This window comes from Erigeron canadensis, chromosome 6, assembly GCF_010389155.1.
Source record: "Erigeron canadensis isolate Cc75 chromosome 6, C_canadensis_v1, whole genome shotgun sequence".
In the NCBI taxonomy this organism is placed as follows: domain Eukaryota; kingdom Viridiplantae; phylum Streptophyta; class Magnoliopsida; order Asterales; family Asteraceae; genus Erigeron; species Erigeron canadensis.
In genome coordinates, this window is record NC_057766.1 from 5,555,406 (window position 1) to 5,574,594 (window position 19,189).

General features: G+C 36.9%; 1 pseudogene; it reads right to left on the reverse strand.

Annotated features, from left to right (window-relative positions):
- Positions 1–19,189, reverse strand: part of LOC122604193 — a 26,825-nt pseudogene extending 7,636 nt beyond the window's left edge.

Sequence of the window (19,189 nt, forward strand, 5' to 3'; positions counted from 1 at the left end):
CTGATTCCAGTTGGAGATGAAACCTAACATGGGGCTACATTTATATTTTATGAGTTTGCCCAGTTCGTCCATCTTGAGCACATTTTCGAGCTCCAAGTTCGTACACAGATTCTGGAAAAATCTGTCAAAAGGCCCAAAAACAAGATTGACTGTTTTAAGCTTACCCAACCATTTGTAATTCATAGTGATAAGTAGGTTGTGATTAAAGGAAGAAAATGAATTTAGAAATATATGTATACCTATGCATACAAAGTGGCCTTATTACACTAAGTAACTTAAATGAACACGTGTGAGATCGAAAGTTGTGAGTCGGGTCTATGCCATATAATCCTATATACAATGACTAAACTATGTTCCTTGTAGAGACATGGCACCACGAAGGACCGTCGAAGAAACAAATGCTGAGGCTAGGCGCCAGGAGGAAGAGGCCCAAAGGAGAACCGAGCTAGCCGACCTCATTTCTCAACAAATCAACTCCGTTATGCCGACCATTGCTACTCGAATTGCGGAGAGTGTAACCGCCACCCTTAACACGGCCCGAAGACAAGATGGAGGAGGTAATGTGAATGATCGAAATGCTTACAAGACTTCACTTCGTGCAACCCCAAAGAATTCTATGGGACGGAAGGTCCAGTTGGTTGCTCACATGGTTCCAGAGCATGGAGGCCATCTTGAACATCATTGATTGTGCACCGCCGACCGTGTCAAGTTTGCTGCTAGCAAGCTCCAAGGAAGGGCACTCGCTTGGTGGAACCTCCAAGTCACTACGAGGGGTCAAGCCGTGATGAATGCCTTGACTGGGAGCAGCTCAAGGAAGAGATGAAGCGGGAGTATTGTCCTAGGCCAGCCGTGCAAAAGTTGGAGATAGAATTCTGGAATCATGCTATGAAGGGAATGGAGTTAGAGACATATGCGATTCGTTTCCACGAGTTGTGTGTGCTGGTGCCTGATATGGTGACTACGAGGCCAAGAAGTTGAGAGGTTTATTTACAAATGGTACCGGAAGTAAGATTGATGGTCACGGCAGCAAACCCCACCACACTGGAAGAAGCATAAGTTTGTCAACAAGATTGGTTAATGACTTGGTTAGGACAGGGAAATACTCGCGAGGCGAGTCAAGTTCAAGGCAAGGAGGAGGAAGCCGATTTGGTGATCGTAAGGGGAATGGGCCTGATAAGAGGCAAAAGATTGTAAGGAATTACGGGATTGCCGACACCAACCCTAGGGTGTACCGTGGCACGCTTCCAAGGTGCAACCGATGTAATTATAGCCACTTGGGTGAATGCAAGCGTTGCTCAACTTGCAACCGAATGGGACACCTTGCTGCCTATTGCCGAAGTGGAGCAAGAGTTGGAGGAATCCAGGAAGGGTGTCATGAGTGTGGAGGTACTGATCATTGGAGAAACACATGTCCTAGGTTGGGGAGAGCTCAAGGAGGACGAGGAAATGCAAACAACAACCGTGGCAATCTTAGAAATGTTGGAAAATGTGGGAACCCAGCAAACCCGAGGCAACAATGGGAATCAAGTGAACCGAGGTAATGGAGGAAATCAAGCAAACAATGCAAATCAAGGAAACAATGCAAATCAGAACCGTGGGAATCAAGGAGGTCAAGCAAGAGGACGAGTGTATGCAATGGGAGCAAATGAGGCACGTGATGACCCTAATGTCATCGTAGGTACGTCTCCGTTAAATAATGTCTATGCATCCATGTTGTTTGATTCTGGAGCCGAAAGAAGTTTATTTCTTTGAATTTAAGGAAATGATTGGTAAGAAACTAGTGAGTTTGATGAAACTTACTATATCGAGTATGCTAATGGAAACGAGTATAGGACTAAGGAAATTATTTTTGATTGTATGTTAACTTTAGACGAGAAAGATTATAGTATAGACTTGATTCCCATTGAGATAGGAAGTTTTGATGTGATAGTAGGAATGGATTGGTTGTCTAAGATGCGTGCTGAAATACTTTGCCATGAAAAGGTCATTAAAATTCCCTTAGAATATGATGAAGTGCTTATAATACAAGGCCATAGGGCGGGAGTCTAACCCAAGATAGTGTCATCTATGAAAGTAAGGAAATATTTACATAAAGAATATCACACATACTTGGTACAAGTAGTGGATAAGCAAGTAAAAAGTAAGGACCCTCATAAGGTCATGGTGGTTAGGGACTTTCTAGATGTGTTCCCTGACGAACTACCTGGACTTCCACCCACGAGGTAGGTGGAGTTTATGATTGATTTAGTTCCCGGGGCAGCCCCCGTAGCTAAAGCACCGTACAGGTTAGCGCCCTCCGAAATGCGAGAACTTTCTGAGCAATTGCAAGAATTGCTTGATAAAGGTTTAATCCAACCTAGTTCTTCGCCATGGGGTGCTCCAATTCTTTTTGTCAAGAAGAAGGATGGATCCTTGAGGATATGCATAGATTATAGGGAGTTGAATAAGCTGACGATCAAGAATAGGTATCCGCTGCCACAAATAGACGATTTGTTCGATCAACTTCAAGGAGCGTCGCATTTCTCGAAAATCGATCTTAGATCCGGCTATCATCAGTTGCGGGTACGAGAAGAAGATGTACCTAAAACGGCTTTTAGAACGCGCTATGGGCATTACGAGTTTCTGGTGATGCCATTTGGTCTCACAAATGCGCCTGCCGTTTTCATGGATCTAATGAATCGAATTTATAGGCCATACTTGGACAAATTCGTGATAGTATTCATTGATGACATTCTGATATACTCTAGAAGTAAGGATGAACATGAGAAACATCCGAGAATAATCTTGCAGCTACTTAGAGATGAAAAGCTATACGCTAAGTTTTCTAAGTGTGAATTTTGGCTTCGAAAAGTCCAATTTCTTGGACACATTGTGAACGAAGAAGGAATCCATGTAGATCCGGCCAAGATAGAAGCGATCAAGAAATGGGAGACACCCAAAACGCCAACGGAAGTGCGTAGCTTCCTAGGTTTGGCGGGCTATTATAGGAGGTTCATCCAAGGATTCTCTAAGATTGCGGTGCCTTTGACCCAATTGACCCAAAAGTCGAGAGAATTCGAATGGGGTGAGGAACAAGAGCAAGCGTTTCAGACGCTTAAGAACATGTTGTGTGAAGCCCCAATACTAGCCTTGCCGGATGGAATGGAAGGATTTGTAGCATATTGTGATGCGTCGAATAAAGGACTTGGATGTGTGCTTATGCAAAGAGACAAGGTCATTGCCTACGCGTCTAGACAATTAAAGCTACATGAGAAAAATTATTCGACACACGATTTGGAGTTGGGAGCCGTGGTATTCGCCTTGAAGATATGGCGACATTATCTCTATGGCACTAAATGCACCATATTCACCGACCATAAAAGCTTGCAACACATCTTTGATCAAAAGATGTTGAACATGAGGCAAAGGAGATGGATGGAGTTGCTAAATGACTATGAGTGTGAAATAAAGTATCATCCGGGGAAGGCAAACGTCATTGCTGATGCACTTAGTAGGAAGGTGAATACTAAGGTGCCAAGGGCAAGAATTAGCCACTTACAAGTAAGAATGTCTCTAAGAGATCGTTTCTTAGAAGACCAAGCAAAGGCCTTTGAAGGGAAGAACATTAAGGAGGAAGCATTGTGTGGCATGGAAATGAGGTTTGATAAGGATGATGAAGGTATCTTATACTTCAAGGGAAGAGCTTGGGTACCGAAGGTGAATGGTTTAAGGGATGTACTTATGAATGAGGCTCACAATACGAAGTATTCAATTCATCCGGGCGCGGATAAGATGTATCAAGGCCTAAGAAGGGATTTTTGGTGGTCTGGAATGAAAGGAGATGTAGCCCGATATGTGAGTCGATGCATGACTTGTGCGATGGTCAAAGCTGAGCACCAAAAGCCATCTGGTCTTTTAAAGCAGCCTGAGATTCCAGAGTGGAAGTGAGCAAATAGCAATGGACCTAGTGACGAAATTGCCTCGAACAAAGAAAGGTCATGATGCTATATGGGTGATTGTTGATCGTCTTACAAAATCAGCCCATTTAATTCCCACAAGGAAGATTGGAACACCAAGCGTCTAGCTCGCTTGTACGTTGAGAAGATTGTAACACTACATGGCGTGCCTTTATCCATAATATCCGATCGGGATGGTAGATTTACCTCACGTTTTTGGGGTCATATGCAAGAGGCAATGGGCACAACACTAGCATTAAGCACGGCTTACCACCCTCAAACGGATGGACAAAGTGAGTGAACGATACAAACGTTGGAGGATATGTTAAGAGCTTGTACATTAGTATTTAGTGGAAGTTGGGATGAACACTTGCCATATGCTGAATTTACTTACAATAATAGCTACCACTCTAGCATACAATGTGCACCGTTTGAAGCTTTATATGGACGCAAGTGTAGATCTCCTATGTGTTGGATAGAGACGGGCGAAAGAAGTCTAGCTACCGTTGATTTTGTCCAAGAAACGACGGACAAGGTAGCTATCATTATTGGCAAAAGAGTTATGCGGATCAAAGAAGGAAGCCCCTAGAATTTGAAGTTGGTGACAAAGTGCTCTTAAAGGTGTCGCCATGGAAAGGAACCGTAAGATTCGGTAAGAGAGGAAAGTTGAGTCCCCGATACATTGGGCCATTCGAGATTGTGGCTAGGATAGGCCCCGTAGCCTATAAATTGAAGTTACCCCAAGAATTAGGGGATGTTCATGACACTTTTCATGTGTCAAATTTGAAGAAATGCGTGGCGGATGATTCGAAAGTAGTTCCACTCGAGGAACTACGAGTAAAAGATAAGCTCCAATTTCGCGAGGAGCCAATAGAAGTTCTTGACCGTGATGAGAAACGCCTTAAGAGGAGCAAGATCCCTATCATTAAAGTTAGATGGGATACGATACGCGGACCCGAATTTACATGGGAACGTGAGGACTTCATATGTGAGAAATATCCGCACTTACTCCCCAACCAAACTCAAATTCCGGGACGGAATTCTTCTAAGGGGATAAGGATGTAACAACCCTACTTTTTAATATTATATACGTGCTAGTTAGGTTGTCTATGTTTCCGCAAGCCATAGTTATACTTGAAGCTAGTAGATAATGCCCTTAAATTAGTAATCTAAAGCTATTGATTGGTTCTAAATTCAATTTAATAAAATATGATTGAACAAAAACTTTATTAATGTTCAATCAAGTTATAAATATTAAAGCGAGTCACAAGTTGAGCTAGCGATTTAAAAACACTTGTAAATGCCTAACAATCTAACCATCAAGCCAACTAACTAATATTTGGTCATGGAAATAGTATGAGCAACTTAAAACATTTATAAGTCCTTATGTACAAAACAAAATGCTTGAATAATAATAAGTGTATATATATAAGCCTAATATAATTACAAGAATTGTAACCAATGAACCTTGTAACAAACTTAAAACACAAAAATATATACATACACATATATATACATGACTTATGCATACATTTATATATTCATAACTAAAACAACCCTTTTCTTACATTTAACTAACAAAACACTTACAAAAACAAATATCCACTAAACTTATACACACACTAATATACTTACACTATAATTTAACAAAAAAAAAAATACCAACCCCTTCAATACCCCCCATGAGGCTGGCCCCCCCCCCCCCCCCCCCCCCCCCCCACACACACACACTCCACATTTCAAATTTGCCATTATACTTCTCTTGAAACTCACACAAAACACACTCCTCACATTTTACACACACTAGTCATTATTCACTCTCCAAAAACTCTTCTCCCCCTCTCTTTTTCTCTCTCATTTTGGCAGCCACAAAACAAAGGAAAGACAAAGCAAAACTCATCTAAACACTTGTTAATAATAAGGGTTTAGGATAGGTTAAGCAAGGGTTTGATTAAGCTAAGGATTAAGGGTTGTTTTGAGGTTGAAACAAGGGTTATTTGGAGCTTTTGAGTCACGAAATTTCTGCACATTTTCCATCTTCAAAAGTGTTCATCAAGGGTATATATCTTCATCTCTTTATTAGATTGATCTTGTTCTTGTTCATATTAAAAAGGTTTTATCAAAAGTCAATGTTTTCTTCATGTTTTCTTTTGAATATACACTTGATGAGGGCAAAGTTGATAGGATCTTTCTTTCCATGCTCATGCATGTTGAATCCATGAAGAAAGATCCAAGGATTCAACTAGTTAAAGACCCAAAAGTGTAGATATATATTATATAACTTTTGATATAGTTTTTCTTGTGAAAGATGGTCATATTAATATATATTATGAAGAAATACTTTCTGGAAAAATTGGTAAAAATATGTACTTGATGTTATATTATTAGATTCATGAAAGTTTGTAGCAAAAAGTGTTGATGTGTGTTGATAAGTTGTAAAGTAACTTTTTATTTAAAAAGATGAACATATCTTAAATAATATTTGTACATATATTTCTGGAATATTTCATAAAAATATGTTTCATGATTGATGGATTTGAGATGGATAAAGATTTATGTTAAAAAGTATTGATTTAAGTGCATGCATGTTAGATTTAAGAAGGTTGAAATGTTGTTTGGATTATGAGATGGTTAGAGACTTGTATTTACTGAAAATATTCTAATCTTGAAGTTAATATTCTGGAAAATTTTTTTATAAAATATCAAAAGTATAAAGCTTGGGTCAAAACAAGTTAAAATATGCTTGAAATCGTAAACCGAAAGCTTGTAAAAATGCATTTTTAGCACACACATGCACCATAATATTTTGAGCATGAAATCATGACAACCTACTGGAAATATGATATAACAAATGTATAAAATGCAAGTCACTTGATGTATGGCAAGAATTAGCTCAAAAATCACCTTTTCGGGTCAATAAATCACTAACCGAAAGCACAAAATTACACATATCACACCACCACCACTATCACGACTTGAACCACCAAAATATGATGAACTTACTGTAATATTTGGGTTAAGAATGAAAATCCATTTTGAAGTACCTTTATAGCTTAAGAAATGAGGCTAAAATCACTATTTCGGTAAACGATTTTTAATTATAAATCCTCAATTTAAGCAAGACACAAGAGAGGTTGAATTGATATGAATTTGTGTTGATATAAGTTGCCAAAAAGGCCTGGAATTTTCGGACTAAAACTCTTGTGGTGATTTGTAAGGATTTCTATGATTTAATAAATTAAAATGGTAATTAAAAGATATATAAATTAATTAATAAAATTATATAAACCATGAATCTGATCAAAGCTACTTAACCAATGATAAAAGTGACCAAAACCTACTGGGAAAAAATAATTACAAGCAAGAGAACAAGAACTATATAATTTAAAAGTAAATTATTAAGTAAAAATCACTAATTAATCATTATTATTAAATAAATAGAAATAATGCACAAATAAATATAAAAATCACAATATTACAAATAAAAAGGCTTGGAAATCAGTAAATAATCCATCTATAATTATCTATGAATTTTAGAAATAATTTAAGGATTTAAAAATAATTATAAGGAATTATTTAATTAATAAATCAATAAAATAAGTAAATAATTAATTAAATAATATTAAATTAAATAAATCAGTAAGATATATCAACATTAATATTATAAGAACACAAATGTCAAGTATGGTTATTAAACAAAATATGCAATGGAAAATATATATAAAACAAGGTTAAACTACCGATATTCCAATAACCGAACAAAATCGTACGAATGACCTTTACTACCAAATATCTTCCAACCAAATGAGGTGAACAACATAATGTACTTGAATTCCATAATTAAACAACAACCAAAGATGGGCAAGTCTACTAGCATACATTACACACACTTACGTTGTGCATATTTCGAATACCATGGTTTAGGCTTGCTTGAGGAAAGACACCACTAGCCGAAGATCTCACTTTTGATCAGCCCTCTTTCACTCTCAAATCAAGTGAGTCATAGCCCCCTTTCAAACTATTTTATGTGTTTAACTATCGGGGTGAAAAGCATGATGTATAAATGAAATTGCTTATATATATATATGAAAAGATTCTTGACTTTATGATTATGAAATGAGGTTATATCGTATGTTCAACATGATAAATGTTTTATGATGAGCTTGAGTTCTGTCAAACCGTTTTCTTTCGGTGCACTACTATTTACTCCAAAAGTGGAGGCCTGTAGTTAGATAGTTGCGCAACTAGGATTTGTCCACCCACCCAACGCGTAACGGTGGGATGTTTGGTTGCCTTTGTGACGACCATCATTCCCAGTCCGACCACGCGGTGTTCTAACTACCTTAAATTTGAATGGTCGTCTCCATGGCATGACCTTATTATTACTAATACTGTACTTGATTGACAGCTTGTGCTATGAAATGAATTATATACATATTGATGGACTTGATAAAATGGTAGTAGTAGTGGCTCAAACATTTACTTATCAAAGCTTACTTGAAATATGCCCATGTGGCTAGATGACATTGATATTATTATGTTGGTTATTATAAATTGAACATGCGCTTAGAAATGATTATTTGAAAGAATACTTGGAAATTTTAAGACTCAATATCCTTGAATATAGTTGGGTTATATATAGGTGTTGCTAGTTAAAACCTATGAACTCACTCAACTCTTGTAGTTGACACTTTTTCTTCATGCTTTTCAGGTTTAGAGCAGTAAGTAGCTTCAAGGACTGCTCTTGGACTCTATGTGTTTGTTGTTTGGATGGACAAGTATTGCAAACATTTGATCTTTTAAATTATGAATTTGGTTATGTAATGAATTTAGACGTCATCTTGAACTTGTAATCTTTTGGGTTTGAATGTCATTTGAAAACTTGTGTTGATGTTTTATATTTAAATCTTTTGTACCATGTCGTTCTGTGGCATCTCGTGTTTCCGCCTTAGTCGGGGTGTTACACCTTTAACTAGTGATGGATAACGTAAAACAATTGAGTTGATCATAAAGTATTCTTGTTTTACTTATGCATAGCCTGATCAACTATGCCTAATTAAAAATTTAATATGGAATGATCGAAATGGTTGTTTAAGGAATATTCAAAATGAGTCTTTTGAAAATAAAGCTTTAAAATGATTCTTGGTGCAAAAGATACATAACCAAATCCAATGTTTGCATTACTTATTAGAACCCTTAGTTAGTACCCCCACTTGGCTCGTATTACTTTGCCTATTTAGATATAATGCACAAGAGCTATGCACAAGTTAAATTCTAGTCATTTCGTCGATTATATATAGTTATGCGAGTCGTGAGTGTCGAGTTGATCGTTAGTATTTTTGTTATACGTCGGTTGTGAATGGTCATGTCGTTGCCCGGTCGTCAAGCTTGGGAGTCATCATCTTATGTTTTATGTAACTTATGTAGGAAACAACATGTCACAAAGAAGTGGAGCATCAAGAAATCCCGAACACGCGGAAGACATATATGCGTTCGTAGACATGGTACGAGAAAGGAAAGTAAGCGAGGAAACGGAGCCCACAATGGACTCCTAACAACCCTCACAACAAGAGGAGTCGTCCGAACCAATGGAGGACCCGTCACACGATGATACTAGGAGCGTAGCCTCTAGCCAACGTGTTATCTCTAGCCAACGTGTGGTCTCTAGCCCACCCGTACGCCGTTCACCCTCACCTCCACCATCACCACCGTTTTCTTTCGGTGCACTACTATTTACTCCGAAAGTGGAGGTCTGTAGTTAGATAGTTGCGCAACTAGGATTTGTCCACCCACCCAACGCGTAACGGTGGGATGTTTGGTTGCCTTTGTGACGACCATCATTCCCAGTCCGACCACGCGGTGTTCTAACTACCTTAAATTTGAATGGTCGTCTCCATGGCATGACCTTATTATTACTAATACTGTACTTGATTGACAACTTGTGCTATGAAATGAATTATATACATATTGATGGACTTGATAAAATGGTAGTAGTAGTGGCTCAAGCATTTACTTATCAAAGCTTACTTGAAATATGCCCATGTGGCTAGATGACATTGATATTATTATGTTGGTTATAATAAATTGAACATGCGCTTAGAAATGATTATTTGAAAGAATACTTGGAAATTTTAAGACTCAATATCCTTGAATATGGTTGGGTTATATATAGGTGTTGCTAGTTAAAACCTATGAACTCACTCAACTCTCGTAGTTGACACTTTTTCTTTATGCTTTTCAGGTTTAGAATAGTAAGTAGCTTCAAGGACCGCTCTTGGACTCTATGTGTTTGTTGTTTGGATGGACAAGTATTGCAAACATTTGATCTTTTAAATTATGAATTTGGATATGTAATGAATTTAGACGTCATTTTGAACTTGTAATCTTTTGGGTTTGAATGTCATTTGAAAACTTGTGTTGATGTTTTATATTTAAATCTTTTGTACCATGTCGTTCTGTGGCATCTCGTGTTTCCGCCTTAGTCGGGATGTTACACCTTTAACTAGTGATGGATAACGTAAAATAAGAATACCTGATTCACAGAAATGGGTCGAGACTCGAGAGACACCCAAAGTGTCTTGTATGTGCAATACAGCGGGTTAATACATTTTGTTGTCGGATACGAATAGCAGTGGTCATTTGTTGTTTTGACACTTTAAACTTTTTGGTAAGCGTGACTGACTTTTAAGTCTTAAAGAATATTACTGATTACTGACTCATAAGTCCTAAAGAATATTACTGATTATAAGCCAACCCTGTCTCAACCAGTCTTGGTTTGCCACCTCTAATTACAATGTTCAGAGTACTACTAATTATCAAATGATATTTGGCTAATATAAAGTTTGGCAATAATGTTAAGTAATAATTGATTAGGGAAGAAGGTAACCTTGATGATATGGAGATTGTGGGCTCTTCTGCACCACGGGCTGGGGTTGCATTTCCATGTTCAGCCAAATGCTCTTGTAGCCAATTAAGCCGCCTAAGCTCGACTTCCATGTATATTTCATCTGCAGGGTCTGATTTAAACAGCATATAGAATCGGGTTCTATGGATAATTGAGACGAAGCAAACATCCCATAACTCTATTATCTTCTGTCTTTGCTTCCTAAATGTTATAGGCCATGGAACTGGGGACACCTCGGGCATATCTGCTGTATTCTCATCGTTTTCAAGCTCACATCCAGCTGCTTCATTAGCTTCGAGCTCAAGTACCTGCATAGAAGCACATACATAATCCAAATATTAAATGACTTAATGAAAAAAGATGAGTCAAATTAATTGTATTTACATCCAATAAGGACAACCAGATTGAAGGTCAGCCAAAATAATGTATCCACCAGAAATTGTGACAATTGTTATTCATATAGAGTTACAAGATTGGGGTTTAATCGTTGGCTTGTAAACCCACCAAAGGCCATACATGGATATTAAAATAAAGTATATAAAGTTTAAACGTATCAAATGGTCAAACGACTCGAAAGTTGGCCAAAGTATACTTGTAATGCATAAAAGATGCCCCTAAATGATTTTACTCAAAAAAATTGACTCACCAACTATTTGTATGTAAGATTTATAAAAATTTGGACTAAAGGGTGTTTTGTGTCAAGCAAACTTGACCTGGCCTACTTTCAACCAGTACCTAAATTTAAACTTGGACTACCCAATGTCTTCCATCTTATTTGTTAATGGGTCCATTCAGGTTATGATTTATCCCTAACAGCTTATATACATACCAAACATCAATTTTAATACATAATATAATTAATGAAACAATACATGTACTTAATAGCAGATCCACAAAAGAATTGAAATCTAGTGTTTTTGATTGACCCAATCTGCCCCATTTTGCCAGTATAGAAAATGAAGAGGATATATGATAGTTGATTACCTGGCAAACAAGTAGTTGCTTTTGGTATTGCAGCTTGGCGACACGTTCTTTAAGCTCTGTAACATACGTTGTGATGTTTTGCAGGTTTTCTTCCAATGCAGTTTGATACATCTTATGCATTTTCCTCATATGGCGTATTTTCCTTTAACGAGACATATCCACCTTCCTCACCACCCTTTGGAGTCTCTTTCTCAGACACTACTTCAGGAGCTCTATTTTCAGTCTCATCCTCTATGACTTCCCTACTAAATGACAGTGGCGAGCGGGGAGACCTTATGAAGCTAGGTTTGTTGATTGTATTGCTAGAAGTCAAAGGACTCATTGACTGGCTTTTGACTTGTTGATCGTTGTTGTTACTCGGAAGAGACATGATCAGTTTGTCAATCGACTTCTGAACATTTTCCAGCTGTTCTTCAAGGTTCGCAACTTTGCTTCCTTGTGAATGGAGTCGGGTAATCTCATCTTTTAGATTTGCACAGACACTTTTGTTGACTGGGACCATGTGGTGAACGTTGACTTCTTTTTGTGTCGGACGGAGGGCATGCATATCGCGTATTTCTGCCTGTAACTTAGCAATGGTTTCTGCTGCATCTTGATTACCTTGTCTATGACAAGCAACTTCTTTTTGCAGTACTTCTAATGCTCTTTTTGCTTCTTCACCTAGCTGTTCTTGTAGGTGTTCAAGTTTCCTGATTTCATGCATTAATGTGAAGGGAGCTGTTGATGATTGCCACCTACTTTGTGTAACTGATGTATTTCTTGTTTTCTCTAAACGGGTTGGTTCCTTGCCTTCAAGGACTGATGGTAACGTACCAGAAAATGACAACCACTTCTTAGCCAATGGACCCGCTGAAGATTCTTGTGGCTTTAGTACCTGCGATAATTGTTAAAATCAGACTATTCAGTAATAGAAACCATCATATATTAATCAAATGACGCTGCCAACATATTGTATCATGCAGATATTCTGACATACATTTTGGACAAATCATTTGACCCAATTCTTTTACACATCTGATCCAAATAACTTAGCCCGCTAAATCAACCTGTTTAAAAGTATTTGGGTTGAAATTGGCAGCTCTAGCCTCAACTAATGACTTGACATAGAGAAACATACCTTTGATTCTTCTTGGAGTTTACGACGTAGCTCTTCAGCCTCTGACTGTGCGAGATCTCTTTGTCTGCTCAATTCCTCGATTTCAATTTCCATCTGTAAATGATATTAGAACAAATTTAATTTAGAAGCTCTAATCAATGAGATAATTGAAGTTTGATTTATCATATAATACCTGATGAATTTTGTAGTCTTTTTCATTTGATGGATCAACGGTACGCAACTCAGCTTCTAGTCTGGAAACTTCCTTCTGCAAATGCTTAACCAATTGTTTATCCGAAACAACCTGATCAAAGTTTTCAACAAGACAAGACCCTTTAGCATATGTTATCGAAAGAATACTCAAGCGTCCAGACTAGGTATTGGGATTCTCTAATATCTGTAACTGGTAAAGCAGCTAACATAAAATATAAGAACAACTAGCTGAAAAGGAAACGGCCAAACAGGTCATAGGTTGCCCAAAGTGTAACATTGCATAAAAATCGCCAAAATGATTAAAATTATTATTTATAGTTTTGGACAAAAAAAAGTTTTGGACAAAAAATGAGATATGTGGAAGTATCTGTTACCCAACCCACCCATATTTACATATTTAAGAGCATAAGACGGTAATATGAATTGGAGAAGACCCATATGTACCATGTTAACTTGCGCATTGTTTGTTACTGTAACATCCCAAACTTTTTATTTAACGGTTGACTTTGAAGAGTCGTTCAGTCAACGTAACATATCCGTTACGTCCATGTTAAATTTAGAGCTTATATGTAGTTAATGTGTTATGCGTGTGAGACTTGAATGTCTTATTGATTGACGTAGTAATGTGTTCAAGATGTAGTTATATGCCTTTAGAGGTGTTCAAAGTGTTTATTGAGTTGTATATAGTTCACATAGGTGTTTAGGGCTAATAATGTGACGTTTGGAAGCTTAGGGACGAGTTTTGACATAGGGTGAAAGTCAAAAACGGGATTAGGGTCAAAGAACAGGTCTTTAGCTTCTAATATCCTTTTCTCTTTGAGCCCTAACCATTCCCCATTGCCATAATCAATTCCTTGTTCGATTTCATCTTCGTTTGGTTGATTCGAGAGTGTTTTGATCAAGTTTTTGTATCCTCTTTATAATCTCCAGGTATCCCAGGTATAATAACATTGATTTCATGTCCTTTCAATCCCTTGATTCGATTCATAACTAATCTAGGTCTTTAGAGGGTTGATTGGAGTAAAAAACGTGAGTTTTAATCAATTCGGTAACCTAAAATGATTGTTGTTGTGTTGCAAATCAATTGGATGTTAAGGGTTGTTTTCATGATATCATTAGAGTCTTAAAATGATGAATTTTGAGGGTTAAAAGTCGTTCATAAGGTTTGGGGTCGTTTGGGGTGTGTTTGGTTAAGTTTTGGAGGTTAAACAATGAGGTTTGTGCAGAAACGGGGCTAGCTGCGGCGCAGCTACTAAGCTGCGGCGCAACTGGAAACAGTGACACATAGTTGCGTCGCAACTAGGTAGTTACGACGCAATAGCGACGGAATTTTCAAATGGCCATAACTTTTGACCCGTAACTCCGTTTTTGACAAATAAGATATCCACGGAATCGTGAGAGAGTCTACTTTCTAATGGAAATGTTTTTGAAAGATTATTGTAATGTCAAGTTTCCAGAAAGGTTAATTTAGTGAGTGTATCCCGAGTTTCGTCGAGTTATGTAAGCTTTAAAGTATTAATCGAATGTCCGATGCATCAAGCATTGTCATGAGTAATGTTTATAGGTATTTAGACGTGAGTCATGACCTTAAGTGAGTGGGTATTTATTAGCTCATTATGTCGTTTAATGATTATAGGTAGTCGGAATACTTGCAAAGCTCGGTAACTTACGTTATCATTTCTTGTGCACTCCATTGAGGTAAGATACACTACTTTGACACGCTGAGGGTTCAACAAAAACATAGTTTTCATATAATAACTTCCCCTAATGATATCTTGGTTGCTTATGGGTATTCGGGATTATACGGGAGGTGATATGGGCTATGTAGATGCATATAAAAGCCTAAAATGTTACCCCAATGATACGTATTGCTATGAGATGTTATGTATGCTTAATAGATGACATGATATGAAATGATGTACGATCTAAGATGATAAATGTTATGCAATGTTGTAATGATATACGATATGCAATGATATATGATGATGTACGTGATGTAACAATGTATGCGATGTGATGATATGAAATGAAATGCTATGAAATGTGATGTATGATGATATGTGAAATGTGCATGATTACATAGCTTGTTCATCTAGTTCACTAGACTTGTTAAGTTACCATGACACGTGCACGTTTAAGGGCCCAAACGTAATGATGTATATGTGATAATTGTTTAGGTTGTGTAAACACCTAAACTATATGTGATGTGAAATCGAGCTCGTAAATTTGATGTGAAAGTGTTAAGCTTAACCCGTACTTGCCCTTGCCCGGTGAGTGCGTATATGGTTGCTTGGGTGGCTCCTTGCAACATAATTATGTGGTTTGAGTACCTCTGGGTGGCGTGATTAACCACCAATGTCTTTGAACATACGGATTACTCCTGGATTGGCTTGCCATTCCTTAACGACATTGATGTACTACTGAATGGTGGTTCATCTAGTCGGGTGCGACTTATGTCACACTTAACGAGATGCATATGTTATATGAGATGCGTGACTTTTGTCACAATTATAAAGATGTTCAAATGTGATATGTGATGATGCAAAAGATGACTAGGCACATTTAGGATGACCCATTCTAATATGAAAGATGTTGATGCTATGATATGTATGTGAGATGATATGTTGATGATATGTGCCTTAACGACTTAATATGACTTTTATATAATGTTTTAAATGGACAAACGTTTTATAAACCATGTGTTATCTTACTTAGCTAATTCGTTAGCTTACACTTGCTCTTTTAAAATGTGTTGTGCCCTCAGGTCCAACAATAGTGAGCAGGTAGATGTGTGAAGATCTGAGGCATGGGTAGATGATCTTGAAGCTAGCTATAGATTACCCATAGTGGCTGCTCGCTTTAGACATTTGCTTTATGTTTAAATATTAATGACTTGTATTGATAATGTACTCGGTTGTTTAATGTTGGGCAACCGATGGATTTCCATTTAGACTTATTTTGATGATATGGCTAGTAACACCATTTAATGAATAAACCAAACAGATTTTACTGGTTTGGACTTTTAAAGTTAATTCCGCTTCTTTTAACGCCGTTAGGCAAAAGTTTTGGAAATCCTTATTTTTAAATGTTGGGTGTTACAGTTACTTCCTTTGTTCGGGAAGCAAAGAAAAGAGTATTCCTTGACTGTTCCACATGGCTAGAAGCTGGGCTCAAAGTGCATATAATGGCAGTACGGGCATTTCCACCTAACGAGTGCTGTAGTATACGAGTTAGCTTGGAGTTCCTGTATGGTATATGAGCACTTCTCTTTCCAACACTGCACAAGCACATCGTGTGATAAGATTTACAACTTTTCATATTTTCTTCTAAATGAGATCAAATAAAAAAATTGTAATGAGTTAAACATTGAACCGTCAGATTCTTAATTACCAAACCAACCATATAATTAGTCAGACAGTTAAGAAAACTTTAAATTTGATGCTTAATTAGTGGCTTAACTTCGTCTTTAGAAAAAATGTCTATGTGATCAAAGTAATGCATTTTATGAATATACTCTAGAGTGTTTTTAACCCATTTGTTCCAAAACAGGTTCATTTAAGAAGACTTTATGTTTGTCAAATGAGTCATGTTAAACACATGTCTACAAATGTCAATGGGTTAAAAGTCACTCAAAAATGTCCGTTTCAATGTCTTAGATAAAATTTTCGAATAAAGTTGGCATTCTTTTAGGATATAAATCATATAGCACAAATACTTTGTTTATAAAAAGTTTTAAGAAAGAGGAAAAAAATGTTGACGGGTCCTATTTGTGATTAATCAGCTTCAGGAATAAAATGTTGATGGGCCACTCTAGAAAGTGCTGCGATACTAGAGAAATCTGGACAAATGAACACTGAAAACAAACAAATTGATACATCTCTACGCACCTCAGCGTCCTAATCACAGTTGTCAGAGTCATCAAGCTAAGGTTTATATGACAACCCTCTCTTAGCCTTGCACCATCCGCATTTGTTTGTGAAGCTCTTTCACTTCCAGCTAAATCCACAAAATTCTGCACAACATTTCACAGTTTATGCTTAACATTATGGTGTTTCACTTTTTGGTCTTAAGTAACTAACACTAAATTCAGAATGAAGGTGAAGTTATACCAGGCTTGAAACAAAGGACCTCAAGCAGTCTGAAGTCTCCCGGAATGTGCTTTCTATTGTCTACATTGTCAAAACAAACCATTTTTATAATGAATCTTCAAGCTCACATCATATGTACACATACGAAACCATACACCATCTCTCAAAATATCCTTACCAGTCTTATTATCTGGTGTGATCGAGAGCTAGTATCATTCAGTGCCGTCTCACCAACTTGTCTCTGAGCTGGAAAGTGAACAAAAGTAAATAAAAAACAAATTTCAACTAAAGACAAGTACAGATGCTTTTAGATACAATACATTCAGAAGCAAACCTTCACAAATACTGATCAAGTTTCGTAAATGTTGGTTATCGGTGGCTGTTTCCTCTACTAACTTCTCAACTACGGTTCCTTTCTGCAATTAGAACAGGTTTTACAACTCTTGGTAAGACTCGTAACACCTAGTTAGCTTGTGTTTTGGAAATATACAATCTTCTATATTACCTGTAGATCGTCTCGAAACTTGAGATTATGTCCTGACTCAGCATTCAGCAAGTCCCTTACGTTTTCGTTGTAGATTTCCATGCCTGATAATTTTATTCTGAAATCTCTTTCCGGAGTCTGTATTAAGAAAATACCAAATTATATGTCAGTAAATTTCAACTTGTATACAATATATCAATGTATATATATAGACAGAAACTTGAAACATATATAGGTCTTATAACTTACCTGCAACATGTGCTGGTAAATATCATTTACAGCTCTTTCTGTAATTCCTCTCATAGTAAAGTTTTTCCACTACTTGTTTGACCATATGCAATGATGGTAGCTGAAAAACAAGATGCATAAATTAAAACAAAATTAAAAAGATTTCGCAGAGAGACAGAATCTTGAAATACATATGGATATTCTTGATATTGTCTCTCTAACGGCTAGTCTTCAATTTATTTATGGTCCGTTTCGGATAAATAAACTTATCATAAATTTAATATATTCATTAAGTCGAATTTCATGGTCTTTTTTAACTTAATAAAAAAAAATAACTGTCATTTATTTATATTTTACTTAATACATATGGATATTCTTGATTCATTTAGCCACTTTATACACCCAGTACTTAATAAAAAAAAAAAAAAAACCTTGGCTAGCTTTGTAACTCCCATCCCCAAACCCGCTTTTAACTAAAAACTTTTTTCCCTCTTATTTCGGTAAATCATAAAATTAATCATAATATTTGGTTTTATATATAAAACTAGATATCTTCCGCATTAGGGATAGTGAATGGTTCATCTGAAACTATGTTTTTTTTTGAAAATGAAAAATAGATGCCAACCACCTAAAAGTGTTGATTTATGGCCTTGATTAAAGCTTCCCTCCTCTCTCATGTTCAGAGGCGGCTCAACATAATCGGATGCCTAAAGCAAATTTTTATTACAAGGCCTTTCGGATTAAGAAAATTGTTCATGCTTTATGTAATTCATTTTACGATTGTGATAACGTGTTTTCAATATAATACCGTTGTTTATTCACATATCACATGACACATAATTTTATAATTTTATATTTCTTATTTTCCTATTTTTTTGTAATTCTTATTAGTAATAGATTCTATGTACAAATGTACAATTATATATATATAATATGAGGCCTTTGAACTTTTGAGACCTAAAGTCTTTGCTTGATTTGTCTTACCCTTGAGTCAGTACTACTCATGTCGTTGTTGTTGCTCCTCTCCGACCACCACCATCATTTCTGACCACCACCACCACCACTGTCATTATCTCCGACCACCATAATTATCATCATCGACCACCACCACCACGACGACCATCGTGATCTGTCTGTCTCTCTCTTTCTTTTCTCTTTAGCCACCACCACCACCACATAGCCAACGTCGGTGGAGCCCGTACCGTATCCAACACTATCATCTATTGGATCGTTGCCCATCGAATTCATGTCACTCAT